The sequence below is a fragment of the Myotis nattereri genome (genome assembly GCF_964212035.1).
Source record: "Myotis nattereri genome assembly, chromosome: 1".
NCBI lineage: Eukaryota > Metazoa > Chordata > Mammalia > Chiroptera > Vespertilionidae > Myotis > Myotis nattereri.
Genome location: NC_138075.1, coordinates 19,094,875 through 19,112,677, shown reverse-complemented (window position 1 = coordinate 19,112,677; position 17,803 = coordinate 19,094,875).

Genomic DNA, 17,803 nt, shown 5'->3' with positions numbered 1-17,803 from the left:
GCAGGGGGCATACAGGAGACAGTCGGTCAATGATTCTCTTTCATCACTGATGTTTCTATCTCTCCCTCTCCCTTCCTCTCTGAAATCAATAAAAACATATATTTTTAAAAAACATGTCTTTCCTGAAGTTATAACTATATGCATATGATTACATATTTTGCTCACCTGAGCACAAATTTCAAGGGAACATTTCAGATAGTAAGAATTTCCCATATGGGTTCAGGACAGCAGGGGAGGGCAGTTAGGGGCAACCAGGCTGGCAAGGGAGGGAAGTTAAGGGTGACTGGGCCAGAAGGGAAGGGCAGTTGGGGGCGAGCAGGCCTGTAGGGTAGGACAGTTAGGGGAGACCAGGCCTGCAGGGGAGGGCAGTTGGGGGTGACCAGGCTGGCAAGGGAGGGCAGTTAGAGGTGATTGGGCTGGCAGGGGAGGGCAGTTAGGGGCAATCGGGCTGGCAGGGGAGCAGTTAGGCATCAATCAGGATGGCAGGGAAGTGGTTTAGGAGGTGATCAGGCTGGCAAACAGAAGCAGTTAGGGGAAATCAGGCAGGCAGGCAGGCGAACAGTTGGGAGCCAGCAGTCCTGGATTGTGAGAGGGATGTTCGACTGCCCATTTAGGCCCGATCCCAAAGGGAACAGACATCCCTCGAGGGGTCCCAGATTGGAGAGGGTAGAGGCTGGCTGAGGGACACCCCCCCCCCCAGGTGCATGAATTTTGTGTACCAGGCCTCTAGTTAATAAAATAATCAACAGATGTATGAATAAATGTTGGGCAGTTGTGATCAATCTGGAACAAGGAATGCAAAGCCATTTTCAAGACAGCATGGCCACAGTAAACATCATCTGTGGCCACAAGCTGATAATTGTTATAAAGAATAGCTATAATCATCCTTGGGTACAGAGGCTACTGGTAATTTTCACTTGAAAAATATCTGAAATAGATGTTTCCAGAATAGAATCGGAAAGTTTTCTGCCCCAGAGTTGTCCTCAATAAATGCATGAAACGAACTTTCCTTCATTCAGCAGCTGCTATTAAAGAAATATGTAGAAACAACATACAATTTTGAACTGCTATTAAGTTCTTAAAATATGGTGAGTGGTTGAGAGGCAATAGCAATAGCCTTCTTCCTCCCCTGCTTCCCTTGACCTTTTAGATCACTCCCAGGGCATCCTTTCTAAAGCACACTTTTTCTTAAAATATTTTAATAATGTTTTTTTTTAACATTATTGCATTTATTGAGGTGACTTTGGTTAATAAAATTATATAGGTTTAAAGTTTATCATACTCTATGGTACATCATCTGTATATTACGTTATAGGTTTACCACCCCTAGTCAACAACTTTTTATTATCTTGTCACAAGAAAAATTTTCTTAGCCTTGGTATTCAAGGCACTTCAAATTTCTAGCTTTACATATCTAACCATCACCTAAACTCAGGACACTGATACTTATTATTGACTGGAACTGAATGTTGCATCAAGGGAGCAAGTTCTGAAGACTGGCAGTCTGGGTTCATATCCCAGTTGAGCACAAGAATTAACTTATTTAGTCCCAGCCTCAGCCTTTGGAAAAATGGGAAAGTAAGTTTCTACCTTATGCCTTTTGAGGATTTATTTAGGTAACATGTAAATCCCCCTAGATTATAATCTTCATGGGGGCAGAAACCAAATTTGTTTTATTCCATACCAAATCCATATTCCACGTATGTAGTAGATACTGAATTTATATCCTCTGAATAATTGTTTAGTTATCTACTATCTACCTGGTACTTTTCTAAATTCTATAGTCATTCTCATGAAGTTCATCTTCTGGTTAAGGAAGGCAGACAATAAATAATTCAACAAATATATATATAATCAATAAATGCCACTTTTAACATTAAAATAGGGTCATATACAAGAGTGTGATTTCGTTGCCCAGGAAAAAATTCTCTGAGGAAGTCATATATGAACTGAGATCTAAATATTTGGAAACAAAAGTCATGCAAAACTAGGAGGGGTGGGAACATCACAGGTAAAAGGAATCTAAAGTGACTAGGCATTGAAGTAGGTGTGTTCAGAACAGAGAGATCAGCACAGCTAGGTCATCATGGCAGTGGTCATGATGAGAATAATACAGTACAAATTGAGTTGAAATGAATAACAAGGACCCTTTGGATGCCTAAGATGAAATTGTATGTTAAGTGTAATAGGAAGCCACTGGAACTTTTAACCCAGAGGAATGATCACAGTCCCCTGGACAGTTGTGTAGAAAATTGATTTTATGGGAAAAGAGTAAAGCAAGGAACTGGTTAAGAGCTCAGATTGTAATCCATATGAGAGATCATGGTGGCTTGTCTTTGTCTGATACAATGGAAATAGAGAGAAAAGAAGATTTAGAATATAGTTTGGAGGAGGTAGAAACATAGGAATGAGAAGAGTCAAGGATTATTTCATTTAGGGCCACAGTATGTCTTTTGTGGACCCTAGACACTTTCACCTTTGTGGCCCTCCCCCCAGGAAAATAATATTAAAAATTATATTTAATGAGTGCATTTTTTTAAAAAAATGAATGTAATCTAGGCTGGATTATATTATTTTTTCTTCTAATTGTAAAAGAAATTAAAACATTGTGGTGGGTTCCTCAAAGTATTGTGGACTCTAAGCACTATACCTAATGGATAAATTGACCCTGGTTCCATTTTTAACATGAAAAATACAAATTTTAGTAGAATATATTTGAAAATAGCAATGCCTTAATGTATATTAGATATCTTTTTATTATTATTAATTATTATTATTATTATTATTATTATTATTATTATTATTATTATATACTGGATATGTTCTATGTTTCCAAACCTCTGTGAATTTGCTCATGTTGCGTCTTCAATTCTTTACCTGTCAAAAGCTCATCCATCTTTCAATGCCCAGACTAAGTGTCTGTTTCTTAAGTCTTCCTGATTTCTCAATGGTCTTGATCTTTCTTTGCCTCCATAAGTCCATACTGATCTCTCTCTCTCATGGCTCTAATTAGAGTCTGCATTTTACTTATACTAATTTATGCACTTCTCTCCATTACAAGCTTTTGAGCCCCTTCTAGTGCTTAGTGATATATTTTACACCATGGTTGTATCTCTTACTGTGCCTAGCCAAGTGTCTTGCATAAAGTAAGGTCTCAATAAATATTTGTTGACTTGAATATCAAAGAAAATAGCCATTCAGCCAAGTAGTATCACCAAACCTGTTGGGGCAAAAGTGGTCTCCAGTATTGCTGCCCAGGATTACTTTGAGACCAAATGCTAAAAGGAGGAATGCAACTGCAACTCCCCACTTTGCAAAGGATGCTGCCAGGCTCCTAAATAACAACTTCCTGGGAACATCCATCCAAAACACCACCTGGAGGGCAGACAGGGACTTGTACCTTGTTGACTCACAGAACCATAAATCTAGAGCCTTGGCTAATCTCCAGCATGGTTAATGATGACTATGATCCATGGCAGTTCAAAGATAAAGATTCTGATTAGATATAGAAAGGAAATTAGATCCTGAGTAAATGGAAGCATTATTCATTTAAATGTCATTTGTCCTAATATTTTATACCAGACACTGTGCTTGGCACTTTGGAAAATATAAATAGATGTAAGATCCAGTCCTCATTCTCAATGTAACTTTTTCATAGTGGTAGATAGAGCTGAAGAAAAAAGACACTGGTGGATGCTCTAGTGTGAAGAAGGTATTATTTAGCTCCAGCATGAATTGTTTTAACATGAAACAGTTGAATTAATCAGCCCATATTCTTGAACCTCAAATTCTCCTTCTGGAAAAAAAAACCCTACTACTTTTTTGTCTAGCAGGAATAATGGGTTTCACTACTTAGGAAGCATAATAATTTCTCAGCTTTTAAATAATTTAGGTTTTTAAAAACTCAGTTTTCAGTTAAGTACATGAAATGCATTTCAATTTTCAAGCTACTATTTTGAGGAAGGATAGAGGAACTGATGCCTCAATAAGTTAACAAATAATCATTTAAATAATTAATTCACATATTTATCAACAATTATTTATTAAGCACCAATCAGAGCAAGGCATTTTGAGCTGTGTAAAGCAGGGGTTCTCAGCTCTCTGTGGTTTCATTTTCTACAGTTTCAGCTACCTGTGGACAACCATGGTCCAAAAGTATTAAATGGACAATTTCAGAAATAAACAATACATTTTTAAACTGCACATTGTTCTGAGTAACATTATGAAATCATCCCTTTGTCCAGTGTATCCATGCTGTACATACTACCCACCCACCAATCACTTAGTAGCTATATCATCAGAAGGTTGATAGTAACCTAAACCTTTTACAATTTCTCTATCATTTATCTCCCTTCATCTGATCACGTGGGCAATGTATCATCTCATATCATCATAAGAAGAAAGGTGAGCATAATACCATAAGATATTTTTTAAGAGACCACATTCACATAACTTTTATTACAGTATATTGTTTTAAATGTTCTATTTTATTATTAGTGTTGTTAATCTCTTACTGAGTCTAATGTAAATTACATGCCATCATGGGTATGTATGTACTGGAGAAAACATAGTATACATAGAGTTCTGTACTATCCTGAAACTAGGGGCCTTGGAATATATCCCCAGGGATAAGAGGGGACTATTATATGTTGTCCTTTAAGGAACATTGACAATGTCTGGAGATACTTTTGGTTGTTTTTTATATGTCCTATATTTCTTACAAATAGGCTTTTTTTTTTTCATACAGTTCCCTTCTCTTGGAAGATCTTTCTTAGCACCTCTTCTTAGCCAACCTTTTTCTATTAAAATAACCATGACAATTTTCAACTGGGGTACAAAGAAAGAAGTCATGAAATGTTAGGCCAGAAAATTGTTTGCTGTGTGAGAGCTGTCCTGTGGACTGTGGGATTCTCAGAAGCATCCCTCACCTCTACTCATTAGATGTTGGTAGCACTTCCCTAGGTGTGAAAAACAAAATGTCTCCAGACTCATCAAATATCCCCTGGGGGGAAGGGCACAACCACATCCTGGTGAGGACTTCTCCTGGAGGAGAATTAGGAAGAACTAAGAAGGGTATGGAAGTTTCGCAGAAACAGGCCCTTGTATGTAGTGTTATGGAGGAGAAAAGCCATTTTGCACTCTATTCAAAAACCTTAACAAATACAAATGCTGATGACCTTGAGCTATTAATTCCATTTCCAGTAAATCTTCCACAAGAAAAATATTCCATATTCCATATTTAATCCATGGTTATTTGTATGGAAAATAATATAAAAATTAATAAATAATAATACAAGAATAAACTGTGTTTTATGGACTCACAACTGTAGACCTACTTTTGCCCCACCCTGTATGTATGTGTGTGTGTGTATATATATTTAAAGTGCCTAAAGTCTAATTTTTCCTGAGTAAACAGGTAAGTAAATTCTAGGATAGCTACATTATGAAATATTATACAAACATTAAAATATGTGTTTAAGAAGAGATTTCTCTGATGTCGAGTGAAAAAAATAAAAGCTGGTTGCTAAACCACAACTATGCAATCAATACTCAGTAAAAAACAAATAATAGTAAAACTTGAAGGCACTGTATCAAAAATTGTAATAGTATTATTTTAAAATACAGAACAAATATGGTAATTTTATTCTTTTTATATTATATATTATAATGGATTTTGTTGTAAATCTAGTCACTTGTTTTATTGTAAATGTAATCAGTTTTTCCCTATTTTATATGTCCAAGTCAATGTGAAATGCTAACTGGGGTATCATCAGTAATGTTTCTCTGTAATGATGGGTTGAGCATCACCATGCTTTCTTCAACCCTCTTATGATATTGTTTTGAAAAAGGGATATTGGTTCTATTATTGGCATCCTGTTTGTTGATAGAAAAAAAGCAAATAATCAGTAGTTAGTCCTCCTTTTTCCCCAAAATTTGGCATCAAAGGCAAACCACTGATGAAATTCATTTACATTGGAATTACATCCACCCAAGAACCAATCCCAGGTTTTTTCCAAAAGCTTTTGATGTGTAACCTAAGTTCTTTGTTTCAGTAGTGGAGTCCTCTTCAGAAAAATGTCTTCTATTTAGCTGAGTGAAGAAAGGGCCTACAGGAGAAAGTCATCACTTTATGAATATAAAATGCTCATAAAAGAGACAGCTTTGGTAACTCATTCCTCAAAGGAGATGTTGACTGGGAGTTTCCAGAAAGTAGAGTGCAAAGGCATAGCTTCTGGCTCCTATAGCAAACACTGTTTCATGAAACATGAAGCTATTTTTTTGTAATCAGATACTCTGTTTTCTAGATGCTCATTTATGAACAACTTGGAATCATGCTTAAAGACACAATATTAGCGTGTTGGAGTTGTTTTAATAACCCATTGAAATTTTTTCCAGATTAGATTAAGTAATAGGTAAAAATACTCAAAAAGGATACACACAAACACACTAATTCATGTGCATGTGCGCGCTCTAGATGTGACCTGCTTCAACAAGCTACTCTTGAAAACATAATTTATAACTTTCTTTGTAGTCATACCTCATTTACTCCTTGCAGTACTTTGAAAACCGATCTTTTCCTTAGCTATGCTGAGTGTGCATGTAACTGGACACATCAAAACATCCATGTTTTTCTTAAATGCCACGTGAAAGTGACAACATCCTTTCTTTGTGGTTTTGGTTAACACTACACGTTCTTCCCAAAACACCACCAGAGAATGTTATTTCCTGATGGGAATGCAATGATATGCTTCACATGTGACATGCTCTACTGAGTATGTGGCCCAAGAAAATCAGAAAGCCCACTGTGAAAGCAGTAAGTTATTTTTAATATGAAATTGCATCCACTGCCTGGATTTGTCCCCTCTCTGATACAGTGTGTGAGGATCCATCCTTTTTCACTCCAAGTGGGGTTCTACCAGATATGCAACTATCTAAGCAGCAGAAGGGATGATATAAAGATGCATAATTCTCCAACCTGACAAAACAATGATTTTAATGCATATCCCAACCTCCCTTCCCACACAAAATTTCAAATTCATGTGAATGCCTCTCCTTTTTCACATATAGCTTCTTCTTGTATCCAAAGATATTTGAAAGGAGGTGTGTTTCAGCACAGGAATGAAGGTCAGAGTCATTTTAGACTACTCATGATGAGTATTATACACCCATCATTCACTGAGCTCTTTCATGTAAAGTGATAAGCCCATTGGTAATCTGATGGTTTATTTGATTTAATCCTTGAAACAACTTTACAAAATTGACTCTATTATTCTCATTTAGAAACTGGCATCCAAGTTCTCATAGCTGTAATAAATGGGATGACCTGGAATATTAAGAAAAGTTTGTTGGGTCTCTAGGGAGATTCCTTAACCTTTCAGTATCTCCATAACAAAATTCTGAAACAATCTAGAGTTTATAGCTATTCTGTGGCTCCAAAACACCCTTCTACTTTGGTGAATTGAGTAAAGCATTTCCTGCACTTGGTTTCATATCTAAATGCTCTTTAGCTGTCTGAAAAAGTCCAACAATGAGCCTCCAAATCTGTGGCTATATACCAACACAGTACATTCTACATACTAAGGGCATGTCTCCAAGATGGTGTTTCAAAAACAAAGAGGCCAGAGAGATTAGACTGAAAAAGACCAACATCAGAAGATGAAAATTCACAAGTTTGAAATAGTGACTGAAATCTCAGACACTGAGGATTACCATGAGAATATCTGTGACTCTGAGGTGTGGTTCCCAAGATCTATTCACAGTTAACTTTACCAAAATATGAAGTAGAGGTATAACTTTAGCTATCCATTCTTGTCTCCTCTTTCTATATTAGTATGTTCATTCTTTCCAAATTATTCTTACCAAGACAGGAGAGATTTCAATGGTGTATCTCTTATACAAATATTTTCATTTTAAAAATGGACCACATGATAAGGCACTTTTGAAACAAAGGAATACATTTTTAGCAGTGAAATTTTAAGCATCTGGATGGCATATTGAGGACAAGGAGTTTTCCAGGGCCTTATAAATTACTACCTACTCAGACAATGCAGAAAAGCAGAGATGACTAGACTTTCTATGCTCTCTTTCTCCAAAAATGGTCCTTAAGAAAGTTCTTAGACACGGATATTAATCACCCACCATATCTTCATCTCCAGCCTTCAAACTCTCCTGTGTACCTGACATATGTTTAACTTCCCACTACAAGTCTTTACTTCAATATTACATAGACACATCCATGTACAAAAACTGAATGCAATGTTTCTGGTCCTAAACCTGATACTCTTCTTGTTTCTCATCTTCTGAGCATGCCACACAAGTCTTCAGCTCTTCTTAGACCCTTGGAAGACTCAAACTAATGTTTTTCAGTTCTACTCTTAAAATATACATACTGTTTCATCTTCATTGTCAAGTCCCTGAGTTAAGCCTTCATCATGTCTTGCTTGGATTTCTAAAAAGCTCCCTATAAAATAAAACAAAATAAAATACTCCCTACATAATGTGCTGCCAAGTCTCTCTCCTTCAACCCATATCCCATATCACCGTTAGACAATGTTTATAAAATAGAGCTGATCATATCACACTTCTGTTTGAAAGTATTCTATGGTCCACATCCAAGTACAAACTCCTTCCTGTGAATCAAAGCCATTTAAAATTTGACCTCATTTACTTCCCTTTCTCAAATGGACACACTCTTTACTGCCTCAATAGTCCATAAAAATCAAGTGTGAAAAAAAACTCCATTTTCTTTTTTTCCTGTAATTGAATTGAGTTTATTTCTTGAGTGACCATTTTCACTCTGTACTAAGTCTTTAAATGTCAAAGTAAACTCAATTACTTCTGGGATTTTTAAAAATTGCCTATCAGTAATTTCTTAGTCACACTCGGTGTAAAAGGTAATGTACTTTGAAGTTTCTCCCTCCTCAGTTCCTTTAAAGTGTTCTCAGTTTCCCCCTCCTATTGGTCCTGATTCTAAACCTCCGGGTGTTCAGTTATTCCCTTCTGTTACTGTATAGTAAGCAGCACATTTTTGGGGGGTGGGGGTGGGGTTCTGCGGTCATGCTGGCATCTGTAGTTCCACATCCTGTCAATTTCTCAGCTGAGATGATGCCTAGTTCTTGTTTGGCAGGTGGCAACTGATCCATCTGGCATTTTGACTCCTATGCAGCTTTCTGGCATCTAAATTCAAACAAAGATGCAGCTACATCCTCATTCACTCCATGTGGGTGATCCAAACCCCCACTCTGCTCTGAGGTCCTCTGATTGGCTGGCATATTAGCTCTCCCTCTCACCTAATACCTAGGTTTTACTCATGGCCTCAGATGACATAAAATATTTTCAAAGTCTCTTGGGGTCCATGGGAAATTGAGGATGAGATCTCCTGGTTAGATATTCATGCTACCATGTCTCCTCTCCTTTATACATTGGCTTTATCCATGGAGCTGCTGTACTGAAAAAAGTTCCAGATAGGGGGAAGATAGCAAATCTACCCAAATCTCAGATCTCAATCTTATAGGCAAGTTTATTGTAGGAAAGGGCATAGAGCACAAGGCCCTGTCATCATCTTTTCAAACTCTCTCCCTCTCTTCTCTTTAAATAAAAAATAATTTCATTTTATTGAATTACTAGAGGCCCGGTGCATGAAATTCGTGCACAGGTTGGGGGGATCCCCTCAGCCCAACCTGCACCTTCTCCAATCCCGGAGCCATCAGGGGATGTCCTACTGATGCCTTAGGCCCACTCCCCGTGGTTCTCTGCTCTCTGTGGGGCCTGGCTGCTTTGCCCCACTGTCCTCTGTCTGCAGGGGGCTTCGCCTCTTCCATGCCCTGCTGTCCACTCTCTGACTCTGTCTGCCAGGCTCAGTGGCTTCACTGCTGCCTTGGAGATGAAGCCCCCATGCCCTGCTGTCTGCCAGGCCTGGGGGCTTTGCCACCACCGCCATGTGAACAGAGCCACCATGCCCTGCTGTCCATGGGCATGGGGGCTTCAACGCCAACGCTGTGTGAAGGAAGCCACCACGGGGGCATGCCCTGAGTAGTGCTGCAGCCCCTGGGAGCATGCCCTCAGCTCAGCAGCCCCGTGTTGCATCCACAGCCCTCCCTTCCCCTGCGGCCTGGGCGCAGGATGATGGCATTGTCGCCTTGGTGCCAGCATCCTGCCCTTGGCCACTGGGCACCTGCATATGCAAATTAACCCACCATCTTTCTGGGTTAATTTACATACTCACTCCTGATTGGCTGGTGAGCATTGTGAAGGTACTGTCAGTTTGCATCTTTCTCTTTTATTAGTGTAGATAATAGGAGAAAGGCAGAAAATAAAAAACCTTGCTTTCATCTTCTTGCCAATCTATTGGGCATGGAGATGGGAGTAAAAAATCTATCATTTATTTAAGGCTTTCACATTGAACACTAAAAAAAAAAAATTACTGAGAATGAAAGAATATTTCAATAAATAAAAAATACATACCCTATTATTTAATTGTAAAATATCTAGGAATATAATTCTCTTAACTGTATTACTCAAGGTTGTTCATCTATTCTTGGCTGCTTGACTTTCATGTAATTATTTCAATTGACTGATATATTTATAAACAGAATTCTGCTATTTTAGTTGGAATTACATTAATTGATAGATCGATTTAGGAAAACTTGACATATTTAAAATATTGAATCTTTCAGAATGTCTAGTGAAAGAAGCCAGGCACAAGAGTATGTAATTATGATCCATTTATATGAAGTCTTAATAAAGCATACTTGTTTACTCACTAAACAATTTTTTAAGCACGTCAAGCTCTTTCATTCTTCTAAGCTTTGCACATGTGATCTCACTCCTTCGCCTCATGACACCCAGTCATTTTTCAAGGCCCACTATGAATGTCACTTTCTTTGTGGAATGAAGGACCAGACAGCTATGAAAACCTCAGGTTGATAGGTTGCATCAATGGCCCCAGTTCCTCATCCCTTCCTGTGTGCTCATTGTCTACCATGTAACTTGTTCTGACTCTGGAACTGGTCATGAGACTTGCCTTAGCCATTAAGATGTTAGCAAACCTGATGTAAGGAGAGGCTTGAAAAGCACCTGCATTATTGGCTTTCTCCTCCCTTGACCTCTGCCATTGCCATAAAAACATGTCTGGCTACCCTTCTGCAAGATGAGAGACATATGGATCAGAGCCAAGTATCCCAGTTGTCCCAGTTGAGGCCTGTTTAGATCAGCCATCTGCCAGCAGACATTCAGACATATGAATGAGCCAGCCAAGATCAGCAAAGCTACCTAGGAGACCTGCAGCTAACTAATACATGAGCCAGACGAGTTGAGATTATCAGCTTCCTCCAGATCATGTAGAATCATGAACTAAATGATTGCTTATTAATATATACTAGTAATTTTTGTGGAAGTAGATCATTAATATAACCCAGAACTCTTTCTGTCTAACCAATATTAAAATTTCATGAATAAAGTTTGTTTTTCTGGGCCTTTATTTATTGTTCTTTTAAAATGTGGATGATACCATTGGGTGCATCATACAGGGTCCTAGAATAAAATATGACACAATAAAATTAGGGTAATTCTATGAGGCTTCAGCAAAGAGATTATTTATAAGCGGGTATGCAGAGTATTTAAAAATCATAAAAGGTACTGCAGTATTCCAGGTCAATTACTACCCCTAGGTCCAAAGGACCTAGGAGAGAGAGAGAAGTTATCAGACTCCAGAACAGTGGTTCTCAACCTTGGCTGCACATTAGAATCACCTGTGAATCTTTTTAAAACCCTGATTTCTGGGCCTCATCCTCCTGAAATTCTGTTTCTTTGTTATGGGGTGGGGCCACAACATTAGTAACAAAGAAACAGAATTTCCGGAGGATGAGGCCCAGAAATCAGGGTTTTAAAAAGATTCACAGGTGATTCTAATGTGCAGCCAAGGTTGAGAACCACTGCTCTAGAAGGTAAAACTTGTTGAAAAGGGCCACTTTGCAAGGAGTTGTAACTTTAATTGAAAGGAGGCAGCAAGCTTGAGGCAGCCTGCAGGGATTATCAAGGGGATTTACTATCTTGGTTTCATTCTTCTCCCTTTATCTAATCTTTTGCCAGGACCAAATCAAACCTAAAACCAAAAGTCAGAGGTCTAGAGAGCTCTTTTAAGTAATCCACATATGTCATTGTCTGGGGCAGAGAGCACAGTAAAGAAAAGCAAACAGAGAATGTGAAGGGGCAAGCAGAAAATAGCCATAAGAAATGGTCATGGTTTTATAAGGCCATGTATGAACCTGTCGAATCCTTTCTTGGAAGCATATTTCCATATGGTGGGGCATAAGGTAGGAGTTTGGAGATAGTACTGCTAGAATCAGGCACCTTAAAATACAGAAAGTGAGAAAATAGAGGCAAAGAGAAATATGTCTCAGGCTCATCCAATGAAATGTCTTTTATATCCCTCTGGTCACATAGCTAGAACAGGCCGCATGAGTAGACTCAAGAGCAAAACTAATAGAATATAATAGAATCCAGGTTCAAACCATCAGATTGAACACTTCCTATAAACAGGTTATCTCTGGCCTGTCTCAGATGCTAGTGTAGGACCCTATTAATCATCAGTTAGCCTGTCTTAGTCTCTTTGGGCTATTATAATGAAATTCCAAAGACTGGTGGCTTATAAATAACAACAAAATTATTTCTCACAGTTTTGGAGTCAGGGAAGTCCAAGATCTAGGTGCCAGCAGATTTGGTGCCTGGTGAGGGCTGACTTCCTGGTTCATAGATGGCTATCTTTTTACTGTAACTCCTGTGGCAGAAGGGATGAGAGATCTCTCTGGGGTCTCTTTTATAAGGCCACTAATTTCATTCCTAAGGCTTCTACCCCCGTGACCTTATCACCTCCCAAAGATTCCACCTACAATCACCAATACATTTTGGATCTGGTTTTAACATGAATTTGGGGGGACACAAACGCTGAGTTTATAGCAGTGCATTGTATTCAAGGTTGCCCAAAAGATAGAACTATGGCTAGACACCCCTTAAATATGTGCAGATTTGCAACAGAAAAGATGAGATTAATTCCGTACCAACACAATCCAGTCTCTGAACCTTGGCTGCACTTTCTTAAGTACAAATCTCTCATCATCATTCTTCTTTATGCATCCTTCACAATGTTTATAAACAAACATGGTAGATCCATTATAATCGATCAAATGTTATTTGAATGTTGTTGAGTGATATGCTGAATGAGAAATCTGGCTAGTGGTTTGATTCATTTCTTCCCACAACCTGTACAAGTCATCCCTAGTTTTTTGTCCCATTCTTTCAGTGCTCATTTATTTGACAGTGATATGATAGTTAATAAAATAGAGGTGACAGTTAAGAAGTATGCCCATAAATTCTTTATCTACTTTTGAGGTGAGTATGAAACTATTGTTAGGAACTGTATTAAGTAGAGCCAGCGTGCTGCCTATCAATTACAAAGGCCTATGATTCTTGTAGCAGAACTATAAGGTATACTTTTGATCATGTTGAACCATTTTGGGAAGAAGTCCAGTATCATGAAGAAGTTTTTCCTCTGAAATCATTCTGCAAAATCGATTGAGTTCTTAATAATTGTGTGTGTGAGTATATATGTGGATAGATGTGTGTGTGTGTGTGTGTGTGTGTGTATTTATTGACCCTTTTCAAGAAAAAGACAGGTCCTTATCAACCTGGCCTTTCTCACACACATTTATAAGCTCTTTTCAATATAAGAAATGATTCCAGAAATTAATTTGAACAAATGTTTCATTCCAAGAAAGACATTATGCAAATCTGTGTCTCTTCATTAGTTATCCCACCATAAAGAGACAATGCAGAGGCTAGGCAATTGCTCCCTTTTTAAATGTTTTTTTGTGCACATTCTTAGGGCTCTTCATACTAATGTCAGATCACTGTTCATTGTAATTTGCCATCAATTGTAAAGATTTAAAAAGTGTACCCTGTTCCATTAAGCATAGAAATGTGAGGAAATGTGGGTTCTAAATTTGTGCTAATGTATTATATGTATTATTTTTCAACAGTAAATTGCATTGCCATTGAGCATCAAGTTGCTGGGATCTTGGTGTTATGTGATATTTTGTACCAACATATATTTCAAATGTTCCAAGAGATGAGTCAGTGGTTAGAAAAAATGGTCTATGTTTATTGTAAAGTACTAGGACAGACTCAGAATTCTGTAACTGTTTTTCATTCCTTTCTGACAGTGCCAAAACCCTTTAAAGTCATAAGTTAATGCCACCAAATGTCTTTTTCTAATAGGTAGTGAGGAGGCCAGGGGATTTGGATACTTCCTCCCCAACTTAAACACTCTTGCTCCTCAGAACCTATAGTAAGTCACTGGACTAGGGATCAAGAAATCTGGATTCTGGGCCTGACTCTGCCTATTCCCCATCTGCAAGGCATTTGGCATGTCAGTTAGCCTCCAGATATCTCAGTGTCTCCATCTCAAGAGACAGAGAGAGAGACTAACAAAAATATTCAGTATCTATTTCAGAAAGTTGTTATAAAGCTCTAAATAAGGTGATAAATGAGAAGGCACTTAGCAAGTTGAAAAATTATACTAATGCAAGCCATTATCATTGCCACTGTAGCAGGCACTGAGGTGCATTAAGATTCTCCAAGTGGTCAAGGGACATTAATGGTCAGAACATGACAATATTTGTATTTGTCAAGGATTGGATTAATGATTTACTGATGAGTACCTTCCTTGGGGTCACAGAAAAAAATATCCATACTCCCATGAATTCTGGCCAATTTTTTTTTAATCCAAGTTTTGGGGGCAAAGAGCAGAAGAAGCTAGGAAACTGTCCAGAGCCCCTGGTGCACGTGATCTCCCCTTATAAACTTTTTCCCCTCTTATCATTTTTATTCCCACCCTGTGATTCTGCTCTGTTCAGGTCACAGATCTATTTGTTCAAATGACCTGGGATGTTGAGTTCTTCTAATTTCTCTTAAAAAAAGTTTGATCTCATTACCTGGAAACCATTTGAGAATGCAACAGATTAAAGAAGCTTTCCCGGGTATTCCACTGGGTATTTTTGGATCTCTTATGAAGGTATTTACTTTCTTAAGCTGTGTCTGTCGTCTCTGGGGTCGTAGGTCATAAATCTATGGCCTTGATGCAGACAGGGGAAAGAAGGAAGAGCTCTTTCCATTTTCAAAATCCCTCCTTTCATGAGGAATCCACTTGTGTGGGGATACACAGGAAACATTAAATCCAAAACGGCTAAATTGTCCTAATTGGACAACTGTTCAAAGTTTTCATAAAGGCCTTGGAGGCTGTTTCAGAAGACACTGTTCTCTTTTATGTACATAATAGTAAGTATTAGGTGGCTTGGGTTTCCTTATTAAGTCAGGGGTTTGTCAAATTTAGCTCCCAGGGGACTATAATAAACTTATTTTCTTTCTTTTTCCCCAACCAAATTTCACAGTTCTTTCCCTCCCGTATTTCTCTGTTTGCCTGCCTGAGGAAGTGACTTTTCGCCCACACTCCCACTTCCCAAAGAGATAACTTCTTTGTTTTGTTTTTTTATTAGATGACAGTTACTGCTGTAAGGGAGATAGAAAGTAAGAAAATGGAGAGAACAGCCAGGCATCCCAAAGGCCATGATGAAGACAGTAAAAAATATGACTAGGGTTGGAACCATGCAAACAGTGGGTCATCGCTGCTCTCAAGATGGGTAACATTAGAGTCCCAAGAGAATATTTGGTGTCTGCAAATGTCAATTTTTGAGCTCATAAATCTTGGCCCAATTACATATTCCCTTTCAAAGTTTTCATGTGTTTAGACCAGCCGTGGGCAAACTACAGCCCGTGGGCCGGATCCAGCCCGTTTGAAATGAATAAAACTAAAAAAAAAAAAAAAAGACCGTACCTTTTTATGTAATGATGTTTACTTTGAATTTATATTAGTTCACACAAACACTCCATCCATGCTTTTGTTCCGGCCCTCCGGTCCAGTTTAAGAACCCATTGTGGCCCTTTAGTAAAAAAGTTTGCCCACCCCTGGTTTAGACTATATCTTATCCCAGTGGCCATGAAAAGATCGACCTTATTTCTTTAAGTGGGAGGAGTGGATTTTACTATTCAGTCTACATATGCTCTAAGTACAAGAAGATGTCAGCCTCTTGCTTAGGGTTTTAATCTCCTCCTCCCACATACACATACCCCAATAGTGGTGACAGGTCATTGATAGGGGGAAGAGTATGCAATAATAATAGATCACAGTTGATTAATCGCTATTCACTGCACTAACTATAAATAGATTTTTCTTACAGACCCTGGGAAATTGTGGAGGATGTGCTATAAGAAGAAAGACAGAATAGTCAAGATAAGTGGCCTTGAAGCCTAGATGGGTCCATCACTCAGAAAAAAAGATACATTTTGAAAGTAGATTAAGAACAGCACAGGGCCATAACTGGTTTGGCTTAGTGGATAGAGCGTCGGCCTGCGAACTGAAAGGTCCCAGGTTCGATTCCGGTCAAGGGCTTGTACCTTGGTTGCAGGCACATCCCAAGTGGGAGGTGTGCAGGAGGCAGCTGATCAATGTTTCTCTATCATCGATGTTTCTAACTCTCTATCTCTCTCCCCTGCCTCTCTGTAAAAAATCAATAAAATATATTAAAAAAAAAAAAGAACAGGACAGGGCTGAAAAGAGACAAACATCAGAGGGCCGATCTTTGCAAGATCAATGGTAGAAAACAGACCCTGGGAACTCACAGAGTTTTAGATTATTTCCCACCCTTTAACCCTATATAATGTCTGGCTTGAGACAAGAAGGTAGGGTGGTTTTTCAGGGATACTATACCTTCTGCTCTCTCAGATTGCATCTGAATAAAAGCACCTCAAAGGTTCAACCTCATCTCCACTTATTGACTCAGGCAGCAACAGGCTGCATGTACACACTTTGTTCCGGTTTCATAATCACCAAACCACTTTCCTTGGGAACTAACTCTGTGTCTGTGAACATAAGGGAAACAAACAATTAATGTGTTCTGCACGTGGCACAACTACTTTTCCTGCTGATTCTTGGATATACATTGAACACATGTGAACTATGAGTGGACATCTGCTACAGAGTTCTGTCCACCCTCTCCCTGCCTGGCAGACTCCCTTGCTCGCTCTGGATTTCTAAGATGGAGTTGCCGTTTTAATTTTCTTTATTCCCCCTACCTTAATTCTCCACTAAGGAAGAGCAAGCTTCTTAGAAAATAAGTCACCATGTCATCCAACTTTGACTTCAATGTCTATTCCTAAATCAGAAACATAAAATGTGGAAGTTCAAGCCAAACTAAAGCTAAAGGTAAAGGTAAAGGTCAAGTTCACTTAGCTGCCCATTGGCAGGGAGGATCATTCAAAACCAATTAACCTGCCTAATGAAGTAGGTGTCCATGGTAGTCAGACTGAACAGTTTAGTCCACAGCAGGAGGGGAAAGCAAATGACCAAGTTATCCACCTGAAAGTGGGATGTGGGGTGTCGAAATTACATATACAAGCTATAGCAGCCTAAAATCAACAGCCATGCTGAACACACAGCACAATACACAGATGATGTATTGCAGAATTGCATACCTAAAACCTATATAATTTTATTAACCAATGTCACCAATAAATTCAATTTAAAAAGACTTGAAAAAAAAAAAAAAACCACACCAAGTAAAAGCACCAAGCAGATGATGACTATAAAAACTTTGGTTGTGAATTTTAAAACATTTCATACTTTTTGTTGTTGTTGCTTTTACAGCTTTTAAGAACCAACGCTCTAAAAGGATTTATTACTCACTCTCCC